Here is a 13475-nt window from a genome sequence, read left to right on the forward strand (position 1 = left end):
TCTTGTGTATTTTCAACTGACGTGAGCCATAGGCTACCACTTTCCCCTCTTGCATCAACACACAACCCAAACCCTCTCGTGAGGCATCACAATAGACTGCATAACCCAACCGTCTCTCCGGAATAATCAAGATCGGAGCGGTGGTCAATCTAACTTTCAACTCCTGGAACGACTTTTCACAAGTCTCACTCCATACAAACTTGACCCCTTTTCGCGTCAATCTAGTCAACGGCGAAGCTAGCCTGGAGAAATCTTTCACAAACCGGGGGTAATACCCAGCTAATCCCAGAAAACTGCATATCTCAAAAACACTCTTAGGTTGTGCCCAATCTTGCACTGCCTCAATCTTGGATGTATCAACAGACACCCTTTCCCCAGATACCACGTGGCCTAAGAACTTGACTTCTCCTAGCCAAAACTCACATTTCCCAAACTTGGCATACAACCTATGGGCTCTAAGCAACTCAAGCACCACTCTCAAGTGTTCTTCGTGCTCCTCCTCAGAAGGCGAATAAATCAAAATGTCGTCCACGAAAACGACTACAAAACGATCTAAGAATTCCCAGAAGATCCGGTTCATCAAGTCCATAAAGACTGCCGGTGCATTGGTAAGCCCAAATGGCATCACCAGAAACTCATAATGGCCATACCGTGTATGGAATGCCGTCTTCGAAATATCCTCATCCCTGACCCTCAACTGGTGGTAACCCGATCTCAAGTCTATCTTAGAGAAACAACGGGAACCCTTCAACTGGTCAAACAGATCATCTATACGGGGTATAGGGTATTTATTCTTAGCCGTAGCCCGATTCAACTTCCGGTAGTCGATACAAAGTCTCAAGGCACCATCTTTTTTTTTTAGCAAAAAGGGTCTCCATGGTGAAACACTAGGGCGGATGAAGCCCTTATCTAGCAATTCCTGGAGGTGAATCTTCAACTCACTCAACTCGGCTGGGGCAAAACGATAAGGTGCCATAGAAATCGGCGCCGTGCCGGGCACCAAATCAATAGAGAACTCGATCTCTCGATGAGGTGGCAAACTAACAAGATCCTCGGGAAAAACATCCAAATACTCACAAACCACTCTCGGCAATGCAATCTGGGTCTCATCACACTCACCACTCATAAAGCTAGCAAGTAGACCACTAAGTTCACTCCGCCCTCGCAGATCATACATCGGTGGCAACACATTACCAACCCGATCCCCCAAGAAATGGAAACACTCCCCGCTCGGGGTGCATACTGTGACCCTCTGGCGGTAGCAATCAATAACTGCCCGGTATGACGATAGCTAGTCCATATCCAAAATAACATCAAAACCCTTCATGGGCATAACAACAAAAGGAAAAGGAAGCCTACGGTCGGCGACCTCTATATCACAACCTCTACATCCGTGTTTCAAAATCAATTCACCCCCAACGGGTGACACTATACATATAGGAGATGCTAACTGTGTCAACTCCAACTCCAAGACAGATACAAATGCAGCAGATACAAAAGAATGAGATGCACCCGTATCAATCAACACACTAGCAACCGAGTTGCAAAACAGAAAGGTACCTCTCACCACAGATGGAGCCGGTACTAGGTCCTGTGCGGTAACAGCATACACGCGCCCTGTAGGCCCTTGATCCACCTGCTCACCTCTAGGAGCAAAAGACTACTGCACGGACTGGGATGACGAAGCTCCCGGATTGGCCCTCGAGGCCTGCACAGACTGAGCTGGCTGATAACTCTGCGTCTGCCTAGAACCATATGCCCCCGAAGTGGCACTCAACTGTGGGCAATACCCCTTCAGGTGCCCAGGCTGACCACACTGATAGCACGACAGTGGCTGACCCCTGCCCTGACTCTGGCCCTGAGGTCGAGCCGAAGAAGAAGCAGCTCGCTGACCCCCTCCCTTCTGCGGGCAAATCGAAGACTTGTGACCCAGTTGGCCACATGTGAAACAAGTCAAGCCTCCCTAATTACCTCTCTCAGAGCCTGCACTCGGCACTGGAAAGGTCGATCTAGCCAAACCACCCTGAGACTGCTGAGGGTTAAAACCTCTCTGTCTCCTGCCATCACCCTGGCCATCTTGGCCCCTCTTGGAGCCTCTATGCTTCTCCTTGTCCTCTTCCTGCATCATAATCTCCATATGAGTTGCAACATCCACCAGACGTCTATACTCTCGAATAAAAGACCCTCCAACCCTCAACTTGAGTCCACGCCTCAACTTCCGCTCAAATTCAAGGCAACGGCGTTCCTCGGACGCCACAAGTTCAGGTGCAAACCTGGACAAACTAGTAAATGTGGCCTCAAACTCGGCCATTGACAAACCCTGCTGTTTAAGCTGGCAAAACTATTCCCTCAGCTTCTCCCTAGTAGATGAAGATAAGAACTTCTCCTGAAAAGCATCCACAAAAGCCCCCCATGCACCACCAATACGGCCTTTCTCGTACTTCCACCACTAACCCGCATCCCCCTTCAGTTGGAAGGATGCCAAGGTCACCTTTATAGCCCCGTCCTTGATGCCAAGCATCTCGAACGTCTTCTCCATCTGTTCCAACCACTCGTCAGCCTTAAGTAGCTCCTTCGGATCCCCAACAAACTTGTTCGACTTAGACCGGAAGAATTCCCTCTTCAGGAAAGAAGGCCCTGCCTCAGCAACGTGAGCCTGATCCTGATTTCTAGCTCTGAGAATACCCAAAGCTCCTGCTATCTCTCGGGCCAAGGCACTCATAGCCTGCTGACCCGCTGGCTCGGCCACATTGGCCTGACCAACTCCCTCCTACTGTGTCGGAATATCATCTGGAAAAGGCATCTCCTGCCTACCACGCCTGCCACGTCTACCACGTCTACTACATCCTCGTCCTGACATCCTAATAAAGGTAACGAAGACTATTAGCACATTCACGAATGTGCCGAAGCTATAACACTCACGTCCTAATGCATGGACAACTGTAATTCACTCCACGTAAGCACATAATCACGTAAGCAATTACGAATTTCATTTCCGGATAATGACAGTCCCGAGGCGTTACTAGAGTTCCGGTTAGAAACAGCATTGATCAAGTGCTTTTCCAACAAGACTCCCAAAAACCCATGGATCCAATCAACATCCTAGAAACTACATTCCATACCCACATAGTCACATAAGTATGTCATCAATTAAACACATAGCATATGACACTACATCTAAGTCTCTAATCAAGCGAGACAAACCCATTGTGATACTAATCACTTCCCACGTACCCAAAGTATTCGAACCCGGTACGCTCTGATACCAAGTTGTAACGCCCTCAAATTAATACATGAAACCCATCCTTTTAAGCATGCAATGTTATAAGAGAAACCAACACATTTCCATTCATCAGAGTAGTTTTTACAACGGTATTACATGTTAACAACAAAAGCAAATGCCCTACGAGCTCACAGCTTTCCAAGTCAACACTTGGTTACAAAAAAGAAGAGTACTAACTCTGTACAAATAAGCCCTTGGCTTGATATACGTGTAATACAAAAAAAATCATCAAAAAGAGTCTTCAACTCCCATAACCATCCAAGCTATGCCCTTGGAGATGGCATGCTACCTGTACCTGAAAATGATGTCCCATAAAGGGTGAGCCAACGCCCAGTAGAGATATGCTAAACACAATATGAGCAGTAACTAAGACATTAGAAATTGATAAATGTTTAATTCCCATAAATCAATTCATAACCCATTTTCATTACATGACCACTATGTCCATGTGTCATTCAATTTTCCATTTCTTATCAAGTCCACAATTCACAACAACGGCTCAGAACCTGGCCAACAATTTACATGAGATAGTGACTCATATTAAACATTTCCCATTTCACAATAGATAAGCATACTAGCTATATCAACACTTCGATAGATGGGCATATAAGCTATATCAACATCTCAACAAATAAGCATACAAGCTGTATCCACACTTCAACAGATAAACATACGAGCTATATCAACACTTCCTGAGATAAGCATATGAGCTATATCAACACATTAACTGACAAGCATATGTCCTATATCAGCGGAGTCCATCCCCTATCTCCTCCCAAACAACATCCAGTTTAGAGGTCCATCCCCTATCTTCCCCTAAACCGTAGAGTACATCCCCTATCTCCTCCCACACACATAACATATATACACATAGGTCATATACACAATCAATCGATACATAACGTTAATATATTCTGTCAACCGTCATACTCTATGACACATCCAATTGATTAGTTTTAGTTTGCCTAATCATCATGCATTGTTTACAACAATCAAAACTACCCTCCACCGGTAACCCAAAGCAATTATTTCTAAACAGATAATAAAAGCTCCAACAGATAAAATATCAATGTTTCCAAAAGTGAGCGATTAATAAATCCAACTCTACCATTTTACAATATAATGAGCCAAGTTCATTATTTCCAACTCAATTCCAAATAACAACAATTTTCCTAAATTAATTATACCAATTAATTTATACAACAAATTAGGGTTTTCTACCCCATTTCCCAATATTGACCCAAGAGTCCAAATATTCTCAACAAACACCAACAACCTCATTTTGAAACGCAATATACATATTGATGGGCCAAAGATTAAAAACCATTTTTTACATTTTCAAACCCTAACTTCCCAAACTTCAACCATTTATACAACATGCTCCAAAATCTAGGTTAAAACCTATAAGAGTGAGTAGGAATCCCTACCTCAAAAGACGAAACCCAACGAAGGAGATGAAGAAAACAAAAATGCTCCAAATCCTGAATTTCTCGGATCAAAATGTAGCCCTCGACGATCAACACACTTTTTGTAAAGGCCCAAGGGTGAGAGATCACTCCTACTAGATCAATACCTGGAGAGAAGATAGGTTTTTAGAGAGAGAAGCTCTCAAATGGCTATTTTTGAAAAGTAGGAAAGAGAATGTAAAGTAAAAAGTGATTTAAAATAGCCTAGCTGCCAACTAATATACGACTCTCCCGCTCGAGCGGAGAATAGAGCGCTCGAGCGTCAAGCACAAAAATCTGGACACGCTCGAGTGCAAGAAGGCCTGCTCAAGCGCCAAGAAACAAGAATAAAGTACATCCGCTCGAGCGCGAAAACCAGTCCGCTCGAGCGTAGATTTCCCCCTTCCAGAACTTTCACAGATAAAGCACTACCCGCTCGAGCGCCAACATACCCGCTCGAGCGCGACTTGCTCGAGCGTAAAGAAACCCGCTCAAGCGTGAAAAACACATCTGCAGAAGTTTTGCAGAGGCACAAAATACTAGGAGTGTGTAAACCCTGCTCGAGCGCAATAAGACCCGCTCGAGCGTCCAACCAAAAACGAACTCCGCTCGAGCGCAGAATGACCCGCTCGAGCGTAACATCAAAAACCTGGGCAACAACACTAGAGACCAAAACTCAATCTACCTGTTCGAAACATGCCCAACACATCCTAAAACTCAAACATAAGGAATTAAAGGATGACAACAAGGTATACAACCGCTAACTCCACGGAACCAAAGTCCGGAGTACAACAAATACCAAAAGGGAAAACCGGGATCGCTATACATTTTGTTTTCTTTGTATTATGAGAGATCCCGATTGGTGATTCTAAGATTTTTTGTGATTTGTCTAGTCATTTCATGATAATTGTTATGAAACTTTGTTGCTTGATTACAATATTTGTGGTTTATAAAAAAAAATTGGATATTTTTGCTACATCAATTAGTTGTGTTGTTACGCATTTTGGAATTGATGTTATGCAATTTTTTGGATTGGTTATGACATGTGTGATTTGTAAAAATTTTGATTATTTTTATTATGGTAATTAGTGGTGCAGTTACGCATTTTGTAGTTGATATTATTAAATTTTGGGAGTTGGTTATGACATTTGTGAATTTTAAAATTTTTAGATGTTTTTGTTACACCAATTAGTGGATAGTTACATAATATTTGGTTAATGTTACGAAATTTTTGAAATTAGTTACGACATTTATGATTTTCTATAATTTTAAACAATTTTGCTACGCCAATTAGTGATGGCGTTATGTATTTTGTGTTTTATATTATAAAATTTTGTGACTTGATTATGATATTTGTAGTTTCTAAAAATTTAAGTATTTTTTATTATGCCAATTGATGGTGTGATTATATATTTTGTAGTTGATGAGCAAAATAGTCTTTTTCTTATTAATTTTACTTAATAAAAATAGATGAAGGATTTATATTAAAAATAAATAAATAAATAAAATTTATGTATAAATTGACAAAATTATAAATTAATAATTTATTTTATTATAAGTCTATTCATAAATGTTTTAATTTTGTTTTTAAAAATGGTTATTACATAATTTTAGTCCCATTTTCTCCAAAAATTTGGAACAAACATCCAAATTTTGTCAAAATCAAAATTACCTCATTAATTATTTTTGACAAATCCCTTGACCCTTTCTTTAGCCCAAACGAGAGAGAGAAAGAGAGAGAGAAAGAGACAGAGAAATTTCTGGACTTGGAGTGTGCCGTGAGCTCGTGGGCCAAATTTACACCCCTATATGTGAGTAATGGTTATGAGATATGTGATTAGTGGTTATGATATATGTGATGCTGGTTATGAGGCAAATGGTGTTGGTTATGAGATGTGGTTATGACATAAGTGGGTAAAGGTCAAGAGATATATGATTAGTGATTATTAGATATGTGATTTTCGTTATAAGCAGAGTGATGTAATTATAAGTCAAATAGTGCTTGGTTATGAGATATGCGATTAGTGGTTATGAGATATGTAAAGTTGGTTATGATCAAAATGGTGTGGTTATGAGATATGTGATTAGTAGTTATGATATATGTGATGTTAGTTATGAGATATATGGGTAATGGTTATGAGATAATTGATTAGTGATTATAAGATATGTAATTTTGGTTATGAGCAAAGTAGTGTCAAATGGTGTTTGGTTATGCTATATGTGTTAGTGGTTATGAGATATGAGATATTGGTTATAATCAAAGTAGTGTAGTTATAAGCAAAATGGTTGCTAGTTGTGAGATATATGACTAGTCGTTATGAGATATGTGATGTTGGTTATGACTCAAAGGGGTTGGTTATGAGATGTGGTTATGATTTATGTGGGTAATAGTTATGAGATATGTGATCAATGGTTATGAGATATGTGATATTGGTTATGAAAAAAGTGGTGTAATTATGAGCAAAATGGTGTTAGTTATGAGATATGTGACTAGTGGTTACGAGATATGTTATGTTGGTTATGAAAAAAATGTGTTGGTTATGAGATATGTGACTAGTTGTTATGAGATATGTGATGTTGGTTATAAAATATGTGACTAGTGGTTATGAGATATGTGATGTTGGGACCCCTAGATTCCTCTAATTTCCTTTGCCCTCTTTTTAGTAACTGGTTACACCGGTTACCAATTCAAAATTAAATTATTAAAATAATTTAGTTATGTGGTAGTTATGAGATAATATGGTATGTATGAATAACTATATATAACTAAGTGATGAGTTAATATGATAACGGTTATGATCTATATGATATCAGTTATAATGTGATATAATCACGTGTCTACTGAAAGTTAAACAATTAAGGTGGACCAAAAATGGGCCCACCAAATCCAATAGTTCCTCTTGTTGAATGCCCAGTTGGAAAGACTCCTATGTGTGTGTATAATTCTGAATTTTAATTATCAGTTAATACGTATTAAAATTTTAAACTTTCAATATTAATATTCACTGATATGTATTGTTTGTATAGTACATACCGATACAAATCTCGATACAATTATTTAAATCATGATATAACTCACCTGATCTGGAAAGATTCCTGGTGGAGTGATCTGTAGAGTCTTGAGCATTTTTTGGTAGGTCTCATGGCTAGGTTCGAACACAAAAACCCAGAATTGAAGTACAAAGGAGGGGGTGAACCCATCTCAGTTGGCCATCTGGCCTTATTCGGGCATAGTTGGCACTGGCAGTACCCAATGGAGTTCTGAGGTGAGTGACTCCATGTATTCTCACAGAAACAGTCAGGAACGACATAGGAGTAGCCGTCGGGCAAGTCAAAGAGGTGGTCGATGTTGTCAAAAACTAAGATGTCTGCATCCAAATAGATCATCTTGTTGTACTTCTCCAACTGGACATTTAAGAATACCTATTAATTACTATGTTTCAAACAAAACTCCATCTCTATTTGTTTACATAAGCAATAAGGCATATATTTTTGTGCTATGTAATTGGCTCTCTAACGACCATTATGAGAAACGTGGATTGGAGCATGTTAGATTTGATATTATTACGTAGATTAATTTTATTGGAGAGAACTAATTTATTGTGGGCTTTTTTAGTTACGAAAATAGCATGGCAGACCACCATTCCGCTTCTTGTTCTCCTCTTCCTCCCCTTTCTCCCTTCTTTGATTAAATGAAATCACATTTAGAATTTAGGACAAAATTATATGGAATCAACTCAATGACAACTTACTATTGGATAAAAGCAATATTGGTAAATTTACTATTTTACCCTAGAAAAATGGCATGTGCTGATGAGGGTTGATTTGGAAAGTGATTTTTCTTAGCACGTTTTTGATTTTTTGTTTTTTAAAAAAAAAGTAAAACAAAACCAAAAAAACTAGTGATTGGGAAAGTTGGATTTTTACAAAAAAAAAACATGCAAAAAAATAGAGAAAATAAAAAGGAAATCCTTGATTTTTTTTTTGGTTTATTTTTGGGAGCTGCTATTCTCACTCTACTTTGTTCCAACTACACTCAGTGGCGTAGGCAGGAATTTCCTTTAGTGGGGTCATTTAACAAAGCATCATCAATGTCATATATCATATTCTTAGTTCTTTACAATTTTTCAACATTAACATTCACATAATACTCTGTAAATTTCATATATTCCCAAATCACATTGAGTTCCAGTCTCCAAGAGGAATATACAGATGTTTGGTTTGTTTCTAGAAATCTAAATTTCTAAATAAAGTTTGATTTTATTTTTACCTACTGGAGTCAATTTGTAAAAGTTTAAAAATTATTTTATTTTATTTAAGCCTACTAGGTTCAATTTGTAAATACTCATAATTTTTTACATATGCTCTATCAAAAATTTGAAGTTTAGTGGTGTCAATTTGTAAATACTCATAATTTTTATTTTATTTAGGCCCACTAGGTTCAATATCTGAATATTGTTCAAAGCATAGCTCTGCCCTTGAATACACTCCCTTATTTGTCTTTATTATACATAATTAAATTAATACCTTTAGAATTTTAATTTTTTCAGAAATTGTATTTTGTGTGAAAGGGAATTAATGTAACTATGTATAATAAAGACAAAGAAGAGAATATATTTAGAATAAAGTGGAATGGGAATATAGTGGCTCTCTTTCTTTTTATTTTTTTATTATTTTTTTGGCTATATTAGCCAATTGTCAAACATACCCTCACAAGTGATAGTTTTGTCAAAAATCCTAATTGTGGTTTTTAAGTAACCAAATTAAGATATAATTCAAACTTTAAGATCAAAACTGAGAAAATTAAAATTGTAATGGCCACAATAACATAATGAACTAAGTGTATGAACGACTGGTATAATTTTTCCAATATGAGAGAGAGAGAGAGAGTATAACAAATGAAAAACTCAAAACTGAGCCCAAGCACAAGCAATAAGAAGATTGTGAAAGGCACAAGCATGAATGGCCAAAGCTAGCTAGGAGTACAAGGCTTGGTGGAGTATAGTACTTACAGTCCAAGGCTTCACTATGGATCCTTTCAATCGGAATCTGACTCTCTGGTGGGCAGATCAGCTCGATGATCTCATGAACGACACAACCTTGACACCTCAAGGCCTTACGGTGGTCCTCTGGCACGTCCGGCATGACTGCAACCATCAGTGGGTATGCACTCTTCAACTTTCTCAAACACATAGCCAATGCAACCACACCTTTCACATAATCACCATTACCTACTAAAAATGTCACGTATGCCCTTTTTGAGTACCCTCCATTTAGTGTTGGAACAACATTACTAGTCCCCTTCACAACATTTACAAACGAGTATAGTTCCATTGCAGACTATGGAAAAGAGGCTAAGAATGAGGATTGATTTTTTTTCATAATTGGCACCAGCCCGCTTCATAAATAGGCACCAAAAGGAGGTGAAATTATAATGTGTCAAAAAAATAAATCTTTTGACACTAAATTATTAGTTTCTAAAAGTACAATTCTTAACGGCATTTTAACAAATTTTATCATTAAAAGTTTTTTATTTTTTGTTTTTTTTATTTATTTCTTTTTTTTTTTTTTTTTTGAAATTTTGGGATTGACCCTTTTGTGATGCCTCCATAACAATTGAAATTGATTTTCTAATTTTTTTTATACAACAAAAGTTTCACTTGTATAAACAAAAAGGGCAATACTGTATAAATAAAACATATAATATTGTCATGAACAAAAAATTCATACATAATGTTATAATGATATGACTCATTATAAATCTTTCATTTTAAAATAAAATACCATTGAACATGCCATTATTTACAATAATAGCATTGTCACATCATTTTTGTAAAATTTTTTATATAAATTTTATATATATTTAGAATTTTCCAAACAAAAAAGTTCTCTTTAAAATTATTATATGTTGTAATGCATTAATACAATCCCAACGCCCAATGAAAATGTCACTGGCACCCTTCTGAAGGAATTTGTAATTTTGTGTTAAAAAATGGATGCAAGGAAAGGGTAAGGGAGCTGGATTCCAGTGATCCGTCAGAGGAAGGGTGGTGGAGCGCCCAATTTTGGGAGGACTAGTAATGGGTTGGTTAATGTCTTCGTGGATAATGTTCTGTTTTCAATGGATGCAAAAGGTCTGTACAAACTTTTATGAAGTTTGGAGTTGTAAAGGATGTGTTCATTCCATCCAAAAGGAGAGGAGGGCAACAAATTCAAGGTTTGGATTTGTTAGGTATGATTGTGAAGTTGCAGCAAACATAGCAGTCCAAAAAGCCAACGGTTTGTGGGTTGATGATAGGAGTTTACAAGTGAAGATTTCTGCTTATGATAGAGGCACTAAGGAGGAACTGATGAGGAGGCGACCTCAGTTTGATGCATTGGTACCTGAGGTTTAGAGAATTAATGACCGAGGGGTAGAGCTCGGGTAGAGATCGTTTGCAGAGGTGCTGAAAAGTGATACAAACATGGCAGTGGGGAAGACAAAATTGTCAGTAAATGCGAATGCAGATGGACATGGGTGGTTATTTGGAAGTGTGATTCTGAGATTGAAGACTGAGTGCTTAGTCCATAGCATTCAAAAGGTGTTGAATGATAAAGGATTGGATCAGACTATGGTAAGGTGTGGAGGTGGTAGGGATGTTGTGTTAACTTTCCAGTCTCAAGAGATCATGAAGAAAAATTTTGGGCTCATTAAGGAGTGGTTTAATGAATGGTGTGAGTCGATTGTTGTCTAGAAACCAGGATTGTTTATTGAGCAAGAGAGATGTGTTTGGCTTAGGTGCTTTGGTGTTCCTTTTCACTATTTCATCGTGTTGGGGAAATATAGGGAAATGTTCTTGGATTGGAGGAAGATATTTGTCAACCTTCTTCATTTTGTTATGGGAAGGTCCGTGTTGCTACAAGATGTATGGAGAAAATTAATACTACAATTAATCTTCAATGCAAAGGTAGTTGTTATCCAATTTTGGTGTGTGAGGAACAAGTAGACGATAAAGCACTTAATAGCTCCATGAGTCGATCTGGGTACATGGATGACTTATGCCCTAAGGAGGTTGTTAGCATGGAGTCAAATGATGGATGCATAAGTAACGAGGATGATGTATCAGAGAAGGTAGGGAATAGTGTGGAGGATGATGATGGAGGCAGGAGTAAGGTGAAAGCTGAGCCAGTAAGGGACAATAGCGGAGTGGAAGAAGATGATGAGCTGGCAGTAGTGCAAAACAGGTGTGATGGTAAGTCAACAGAGTCAGAGGAGGTGGCTAGTATCCTATTGGCAAATGGTCATAATAAGCTTAATGAGGTTGACACAGTTGTTGAGGAGACAAACCATGGCATGGGAACTAGTAATGATAAGGCAACTGGAGTGTAGGAATCAATTATGAAGGGGGCGGCTGATTTAGTTTCTCCATATTTCAATAATAATGAACTGAAGCTGGTTATAGATATGTTATAATCACACCGAGTTTGTTGAATAGTCTTAGTAGATCAGAAGTGAATAGGCCAAGTGTTAATCTAGTGGTGCAGGTTAGAGAGGCCCATGTGGGTGGGCCATCAAACAGACCCATTATTTCGAACTTTAGAGAAAGGATTGGTTCAGGCCCTATAGGTGTTGCAGCCCAAAGTCTTATTGGGAATGGATCAGGTCCACTATCTGGTTTAGTGGGCAATGTCGATGTTGGGGGGGAATGATCTGCATCAGAGCAAGAGGAGAAGAGTTTGTGGAGGAAGAAGAAAGTCAGTGGCAGATTCAAGATGGGTGCGAAGGATGGCAAGAGGTGCTAGTCTGGTAAGAAAGAAGAGACCACTTCCTATGGGAAGTTGGACAGAGGAGCGGTTTTCAGAGCTGCAATTGTAGCATTGTCATCATCTATGTCGAGTGGTCGTTCACAAAATAGGACATGTACAATGCATACAGAGGCAAAAACGACAATTCAGGTTGGCCAAGCACTGGGTATGCAGTGCGAGGAACGAGAAGAGGATTTGTTACTTAAATGTGTGGAACTAGAGAAAAGTGATGCAGAAAGAGCTGTGCAGGGGGTGGGGCTCGCTTGGCCTTAGCCAGCTCAATGTGGAGATTTCGGTGGTCAGATTGGTTGTAATGATTTTGATCACTTGGAATATTCGAGGGCTTGGGAGGGCTGGAAAACGGAGGCAAATAAAGGAGGTGCTCAAGGAAAGGAAAGTGGATGTGGTGTTTATTCAAGAGACGAAGAAAGCAGAAGTTTCGGAGGCTCTAGTGCGTTCATTATGGCCAGGGGTGGAAATGGAATTCATGGCAGTGGATTCGGAGGGGTCAGCGGGTGGTCTTTTTTGTAGATGGAATCCTTCTATGCTTGTATTGTCTAGCTGTTGCTGTAACCAGAACTTCATCTTGTTGACAGGTACTATTGCTCTTTCTTTTATATGTGTACTGATGAATGTATATGCACCTAATGAGGTTTTTAGGAGGGGATTAGTATGGGAGTCCATCATTCGGTTAAAGTCCTTTTTTTCAACATCCTTGGTGTTTAGGGGGGGATTTTAACGAAATTAGAAATATTGGGGGAAGAAAGGCTGTTCTAGGAGGGAGAGGGGTATGAAGAACTTCAATGATTTCATTGATCTAATGGAGGTTACAGAGTTAGATATGCTTGGGAGAAAGTACACTTGGTGTAATGCGGCAGAGGAAGAGAAGTGGAGTAAAATTGATAGGTTTCTGCTATCACCTGAGTGGCTGTTAATGTTTAAGTTCAAAGTCTGGGGGCTGC

General features: G+C 38.9%; 1 pseudogene; it reads right to left on the minus strand.

Moving 5' to 3' along the window:
- LOC145800332 (galactinol synthase 1-like) overlaps nt 1–10062 on the minus strand; it is a 102001-nt pseudogene extending 91939 nt beyond the window's left edge.
- Between the last annotated feature and the right edge of the window lie 3413 nt (nt 10063–13475).

This window comes from Camellia sinensis, chromosome 10 (assembly GCF_055761805.1).
Source record: "Camellia sinensis isolate YWXY chromosome 10, ASM5576180v1, whole genome shotgun sequence".
Classification (NCBI taxonomy): domain Eukaryota; kingdom Viridiplantae; phylum Streptophyta; class Magnoliopsida; order Ericales; family Theaceae; genus Camellia; species Camellia sinensis.